Here is an 8,423-nt window from a genome sequence, read left to right as displayed (position 1 = left end):
GGGGCCAGTGCTCCTCTAAGTGTTGGTCCAACCTGTTAGCAGCCGGTGGCCACCAGGGGCAACTCCGGGTTGGCCTACCGGAATCCTGGACAATCCGGTGTGCCCTGAGAATGAGATATGTGCAGCTCCTATCGGGATTTGTCAGCACATTCGGGTGGCTTTGCTGGTCTTGTTTTACCATTGTCGAAATATCTTGTAACCGGGATTCCAAGTCTGATCGGGTCTTCCTGGGAGAAGGAATATCCTTCGTTGACCGTGAGAGCTTGTGATGGGCTAAGTTTGGACACCCCTGCGGGGTTTTGAACTTTCGAAAGCCGTGCCTGCGGTTATGGGCAGATGGGAATTTGTTAATGTCCGGTTGTAGAGAACTTGACACTTAACTTAATTAAAATGCATCAACCGCGTGTGTAGCCATGATGGTCTCTTTCCGGCGGAGTCCGGGAAGTGAACATGGTTTTGGAGTTATGTTTGAACGTAAGTAGTTTCAGGATCACTTCTAGTTCACGACCATGCTTTGCTTCTCTTCTCGCTCTTATTTGCGTAAGTTAGCCACCATATATGCTTAGTGCTTGCTGCAGCTCCACCTCACTACCTTTCCTACCCATAAGCTTAAATAGTCTTAATATCGCGGGTGTGAGATTGCTGAGTCCCCGTGACTCACAGATTACTTCAAACAGTTGCAGGTGTCGATGATAACCGTGCAGGTGACGCAACCGAGCTCAAGGAGGAGCTCGATGAAGATCGTGTTCGTTGTGTTGTTTCGTTTCCAGTTGATCAGTAGTGGAGCCCAATCGGGGCGATCGGGGATCTAGCATTAGGGGTTGTGTTTATTTATTTGGTTCCGTAGTCGGACCTTGATTGTATTCTGGATGATGTAATGCTATATTTATGTACTGTGTGAAGTGGCGATTGTAAGCCAACTCTCTATCCCTTTCTTATTCAGTACATGGGATGTGTAAAGATTACCCCTCTTGCGACATGCCTACTATGCGGTTATGCCTCTAAGTCGTGCTCCAACACGTGGGAGATATAGCCGCATCGTGGGTGTTACACCCGGTTCACACACATGTTTATCAGGAGATATCTTGTTGAGCTCAAGAAATACAGGGGGTTGGTGCAACCTATATGTGCTCCTCCAAGGGTTGCAACGAGGCCAGCACAGTGGCTATAGTCGTAACCAGACAGAGCTAAGATTAATGTGGACGGTGTTGTAGCAAAGACGATGAAGGGTAATAGCTATAGTTTGCAGGAATGAGGAAGGTCAGTTGCTCGGAGCATCAACAATGGTGCTAGCGGGTGTGATAGATCCTCCTACCCTCAAAGCGCATGCATGCAGGGAGGCGTTGGCTTTGGACAAGGACCTGCATGTAAATAAAATAAGTGTGGCAAGTGAAAACTGAAAACTGAGCCCCCCACCCACCCGAAAGAAGAAAACTGAAAATTTCACAAAAATTACTGGGATCCACCAGGGGCAAATCCAAGGGAGGGAATGGACTTACCCACTGTCACCCAGGACAATGACCTTGAGGAGGGTCCTCCTCCGCGAGGTCGACATGGATGGGGGCGATCACGATCGATCTCTCCCGCGGCTTATGGGCTCGTCATGAGGCGCGCGAGGGGAGAAAAGAAAATGAAAGCATAGAGGAAGGGGCGGTGGTGGTGAATTCGATGTGATCTAGGGCATGGTCTTCAATTTTTCGAAAGGGGTTCGTGCGAGGTGTTGGAAATATGCCCAAGAGGCAATAATATTGTATTATTATATTTCCATAATTCATAATTAAGTGTTTATATTTCATGTTATAACTACTATGATCCTGGAATATGCGATTCAGTGGAAAACTCATATGCACGTGTGAAATGATAAACGGATAAAATAAAGGTTCCTAGTCTCGCATCTAACACTACCTCAAGTGTTGTTGGTGATTACGTTTTCCGAATCTTAGGATATCATTAAGTGTAACGATAGTCCGAAAACAACATTGATATTATGTCATTAGAAGAACGACCATATTAAATTCACCTAATCTTGTTTGTTAATTATGAATTATGTTAATATCGTCTATATTCAATTGTAATAACATGGAGTGTGAACGTGTGATTTTGCTCCTTAGACCATGAGAGTATCGTGGTCACTTCTTACCATATGGTGGGATTTAGGGTTGCTCAAACGTCATTTATAACATGGTGATCATAGCGACAACTTACAGGCTCATCAGAAAGTTTGACAAGGGACTAGATAACTCAAGAGTGGGATTTTCTCCTCCAGTGATGGAGAGATATTCTTAGGGCCCTCGGTGTGATGGCATCAATCATAATCTGGCCAGACACTCGTGAATTCATCATGGGGATGCCGTAACACAATAATGAGAAAGAAGAACAAAACTGGTAACGCGGATTTTGATATAGTGAGCATGGTGATGACTCAGAAGGATACCGATGCATCCCGGGTTTTGTGAAGTATCGCGAAGCAAATGGAACATCACATGATAACCAAAGGTTCACTCAAATAGCATTCCTGTACTCACAGGGACCAATATGGACGTGCACGATCCCGCTATCGGTCATTGAATGAATGGTTTCGTCCATGTCTGTGGGTTACCGAACCTACGGGGTCACATGCTTAAGGCAATCATGATTTGCTGAGTGTTAGTAGGACGGGAGTGATGAGAATATATTTGTGAAATTGTTTCATTAATATTCAAAATAGTTCCGAGAAGATTCGAAAGCGTTTCGGGGTCACCGGAAGGGTTGCGGTGAATATCAAGTAATACCGGGTATTACCGATAAATAATACATAGGTGGGCAATGTTTCCAAGGATGTTAAATTATATATATATAATGTGCTTAAAGTATTTAGAACATTTATATATTTAATTTAATATCAACGGGAATAAAAAGGCAAAGAGGTGGAAGGCAACTTGGGCCAAAAAGGACCAAGTGAGAAAGTGCCTCCTTCCCTAAGGAATGAGGCCAAATTGGGGAAGGGAAGGAGTCAAACTCCTCCTCCCCTGGCCGGCGCACCAAGGAGGAATCCTTCCTCCTTGGTGGCAGTCCTCCCTCTCCCCTCCAACCTATATATACTAGGAGTTTTTGCTCTTTTGTACATACAAGTTTTGGAGCCTCCTCTCGTTCTACTAGTTCTAGTTATAGTTGGTCCTAATTGACTAATTAGAGCTAGGCTAATCCTCTTGTCCTCATAATTAGAAGTCATGTGTGGTTCTAATCTCCTACCTCTAATTCTATAGCGACGATTAGCTCTAGACGGTGAAGCATTGCCGTCGTGGAGATTGCACGCTTGCAACCAAGTAGAGAGGTCATGCTTTCGGTCTTTGGTTTGAGGGATTGTTCGTGGGTGGTATGAGGGATCGTTCATCGACGATTCAAGGGAATCCAAGTACGATCTACATCGACACGTTCTTCTTCCACTTCAACTTAGTGACTGTAACAATCGTGATCCAACCCGTTATGCATCTTCATATTGATCTTGGGTGATCATAGGCACGATTTTTTTGTTTTCTACTATGTTTCCCAACAGTGGTATCAGAGCAGTTATATGAGTAGGTGCAGGTTGCGATTTAGGTCACATCTGATTGTGAGGGTTGATGTTCTTGCTATGCTTCCCTCGACTATTGCTTTGGTTCAATTCATCGACGGCATGGTGTTGCTTTTCATAAGGTTCTGACAATCGATCGACTCTGCCTGTCGACGATCTGCTAACAATTCCTTGGGCTTCACCATAGTTGAGAATAGTGAACCGTCGCGTACATAAGATGGTTCCAAAGATAGATGATCTTCTAGGGGGTCACGTGCATTTGACGAAGTTTAGTGTGGGGCTAGAGATAGTTAATTAAGTCTCTTGTTTCACACAGACCAAAACTTAACCTAGCATCAAGAATCATCGCCTAATTTGTGGACGTATGTAGCTAGTATTATTTGTTAAAACTAGTTAACCGCGTAAATAAAATTTTGCTAAAACCGATTAGAGGACGTCTAACTTGGTTTTGCAGGGTATGCATAGGATGTGGTATAGCGTTTGTCATGATAATGAGTTCATGTATGAGATAGTTATAATGTTGTAATGTTAAGTGGCATGTGCGTCATGGCATAATGGTTGGAGCCACATTAATGTAAACATTGTTGAGGTAGCCTATAGGTTACAGGTGACAATGGCATATACATGGAGGACCCCAACAATGAGAAGGTGTACTAGGCGTGGGACGAGGAGCTATAATTTCGTGCCACAGTGGAATATCTGAATTTAGTGCCACGTTAACATTTTCTAAAACAGTCGCCACAACAACATTTTCTGAAATTTCTACCACAACAACGGTTTTGAAACGGTTGCCACGACAATGAAATATTGGCCGTCATGACACTGCAACAAAAGATTGAAGATGATCACGGTGGATTCCCAGCACCCAGGGCTATACAATATCATGCTTTTATGATTTGCCTGACATGTTTATCCATTTGTTGTTTGCACCCTTCATTGCTGATGACCCACAAGTATAGGGAACTATCGTAGTCCTTTCGATAAGTAAGAATGTCAAACCCAACAAGGAGCAGAAGGAAATGACAAGCGATTTTCAGCAAGGTATTCTCTGCAAGCACTGAAATTATCAGTAACAAATAGTTGTGTGATAAGATAATTCGTAACGGGTAACAAGTAACAAAAGTAACTAAGGTGCAGCAAGGTGGTCCAATCCTTTTTGTAGCAAAGGACAAGCCTGGATGAACTCTTATATAAAGCAAAGTGCTCCCGAGGATACATGGGAATTACTGTCAAGCTAGTTTTCATCATGCTCATATGATTCACGTTCGTTACTTTGATAATTTGATATGTGGGTGGACCGGTGCTTGGGTGCTGCCCTTCCTTGGACAAACCTCCCACTTATGATTAACCCCTCTCGCAAGCATCCGCAACTATGAAAGAAGAATTAAGATAAATCTAACCATAGCATGCAACATATGGATCCAAATCAGCCCTTTACGATGCAACTCATAAACTAGGGTTAAGTTTTTGTCACTCTAGCAACCCATCATCTACTTATTACTTCCCAATGCCTTCCCCTAGGCCCAAATCATGGTGAAGTGTCGTGTAGTCTACGTTCACATAACACCACTAGAGGAGAGACAACATACATCTCATCAAAATATCGAACGAATACCAAATTCACATGATTACTTATAACAAGACTTCTCCCATGTCCTCAGGAACAAACGTAACTACTCACAAAGCATATTGATGTTCATAATAAGAGGAGTATTAATTATCATTAAGGATCCGAACATATGATCTTCCACTGAATAAACCAACTAGCATCAACTACAAGGAGTAATCAACACTACTAGCAACCCACAGGTACAAATCTGAGATTTTAAGACAAAGATCGGATACAGTGTATATTGAAGTTCATAATCAGTTAATTGCGTGTATGATTCTCCCTCTATAAAAAGTTAATTGCATCCTTAATCTTGTATTCTAAGTACTCTGTGGGTTTCACTGTCAGTACAGTGTACATTACTTGTAGGCTGGCTACAAATTCATACAGAAAGTTAGAAAGAAACGAACGCATCCTTAATCTTGTATTCTAAGTACTCTGTGGGTTCCACTCCCACTACAGTGGCGAAAGAAGTATATATTAAAAAAATATAAAAAGCTACAGTTTAGGACAGAATTCGAACTCAGGCCATCGCGCTGCAAGCATGCGGCCAGGACCAGTACACCAGGTGTTCATTGCAGATGATGCAGGAGATAAACCTTTATAGCAATGAGCCTGTCCGTTGCAATGGATCCAAAGTAGAACAATACATATTCACAAATTTGAAAGAAAACAGTTTAGTTTTGATATACATATCACTAAAAATATCTTATGTTTCACTCCAAATATATTCTTTGGGCTGTTTTGATGAGGTAAGGGAGGAATGTGGTTGGTTTCAAGATACTAAGGGATTTTGTGTAAACTGGAGCAGAGAAGTGGGAATTGCTGCAAAGGGCCACAACTTACATCACAGTCGTTAGATGCAAATCTAATGGTCAGAAATGGCGGATGACAGACACACCATCATCACCAACTGAGTCTTTTATATATTAGGAGTATAAGTATTATTCACGGCAAACTTGTAACACCCACGATGCGGCTATATCTCCCACGTGTCGGGGCATGACTTAGAGGCATAACCGCATGGTAGACATGTCGCAAGAGGGGTAATCTTTACACATCCCATGTACTAAATAAGGAAGGGATAAAAGAGTTGGCTTACAATCGCCACTTCACACAATACATAAATATAGCATTACATCATCCAGAATTCAATCAAGGTCCGACTATGGAACCAAATAAAGAAAGACAACCCCAAATGCTAGATCCTCGATCGCCCCAACTGGGCTCCTCTACTGATCATCCGGAAAAGACACATAGTAACGTCCTGAATCCTCGTCGAACTCCCACTTGAGTTCGGTAGCAACCCCTGTACTGTCATCATCGGCACCTACATCTGTTTGGAAGTAATCTGTGAGTCACGGGGACTCAACAATCTCACACCCTCGCGATCAAGACTATTTAAGCTTATGGGTAGGAAAATATAGTGAGGTGGAGCTGCAGCAAGCACTAGCATATATGGTGGCTAACTTGCGCAAATGAGAGCGAGCAGAGAAGCAAAGCACGGTCGAGAAGCTATACAGATCAAGAAGTGATCCTGAAACTACTTACGTTCAAGCATAACACGAGACCGTGTACTCTTCCCGGACTCCGCCGAAAAGAGACCATCACGGCTACACACGCGGTTGATTCATTTTAATTAAGTTAAGTTTCAAGTTTTCTACAACCGGATATTAACAAATTCCCATCTGCCCATAACCGCGAGCACGGCTTTCAAAAATTCAAAACCCTGCAAGGGTGTCCCAACTTTAGCCGATCACAAGCTCTCACGGTCAACAAAGGATATTCCTTCTCCCAGAAGACCCGATCAGACTCGGAATCCCGGTTACAAGACATTTTGACAATGGTAAAACAAGACCAGCAAAGCCACCCGAATGTGCCGACAAATCCCGATAGGAGCTGCACATATCTCGTTCTCAGGGCACACCGAATTGTCCAAGATTCCGGTAGGCCAACCCAGCATTGCCCATGGTGGCCACCGGCTGCTGATAGGTTGGACGAACACTCAGAGGAGCACTGGCCCGGGGGTTTGAAACAAAGATGACCCTTGAGTCCGCGGAACCCAAGGGAAAAAGGATTAGGTGGCAAATGGTAAAACCAAGGTTGGGCCTTGCTGGAGGAGTTTTATTCAAGGCAAACTATCAAGGGGTTCCCATAACACCCAACCGCGTAAGGAACGCAAAATCAAGGAACATAACACCGGTATGACGGAAACTAGGGCGGCAAGAGTGGAACAAAACACCAGGCATAAGGCCGAGCCTTCCACCCTTTACCAAGTATATAGATGCATTAAAGTAAACAAGATATAATAATGATATCCCAACAATATCCATGTTCCAACACGGAACAAACTCCATCTCCACCTACAACTAGCAACACTATAAGAGGGGTTGGGCAAAGCGGTAACATAGCCAAACAACGGTTTGCTAGGAAAGGTGGGTTAGAGGCTTGTCATGGAAATATGGGAGGCATGATATAGCAAGTGGTAGGTATCACAGCATAGCAAAAGAGCGAACAACTAACAAGCAAAGATAGAAGTGATTTCGAGGGTATGGTCATCTTGCCTGCAAAGTTCTCCGAGTTGACGAAAGCTTGATCCTGTAAGCATACTCAACGGGTTCCTCGATCACGTACTCGTCTCCTGGCTCTACCCAAGGCAAGAACACAAGCAAAGGAAAACAACAATCAACCACGGTGCATTGCGCAAGCAACATGCACTACAAAAAAATACACTTCCGTGATGATATGTGTTTATCACAGTAGGTCGCTTTTTTTGTCATGCATGTACATCCATGACATAATCAAGATAGTCATACATGTGCTGTCGTAGAAGTGTTCCATGACATTACCAAAATTATCATCACAGAAGTGTCCACTTCCATGAGGATAAATCGCGCGTCACAGAAGTGCTTTCGTCAAGGGTGACCGACACGTGGCATCCACCATAACGGAACGCCGTTAAGCTATCGGGTCGGTTTTTGGATCCGATAACCCGTTAACAGCCCCGACCAATGGGGATTTTCCACATGTAAAATCATCATTGGCTAGAGGAAACACGTGTCGGCTCATCATCGGGACAGATGTCATCCACTCACTGGACAGAAGGCGCCTATGATACGTCGACACGTGGCACGACCCACCAAGTTTAAATGGGCCGGCCCAACTAAAGGCCCACAAGATTTTGCGGACCATAATGGGCCAGCCCAGCTAAAGGCCCACGAGATTTTGCGGACCATAATGGGCTGGCCCAGCTAAAGGCCC

Source organism: Triticum dicoccoides, chromosome 3A, assembly GCF_002162155.2.
Source record: "Triticum dicoccoides isolate Atlit2015 ecotype Zavitan chromosome 3A, WEW_v2.0, whole genome shotgun sequence".
Taxonomy (NCBI): Eukaryota; Viridiplantae; Streptophyta; class Magnoliopsida; order Poales; family Poaceae; genus Triticum; species Triticum dicoccoides.
The sequence above is the reverse complement of the archived record's forward strand: the minus strand, read 5'-3'. Positions refer to the sequence as shown.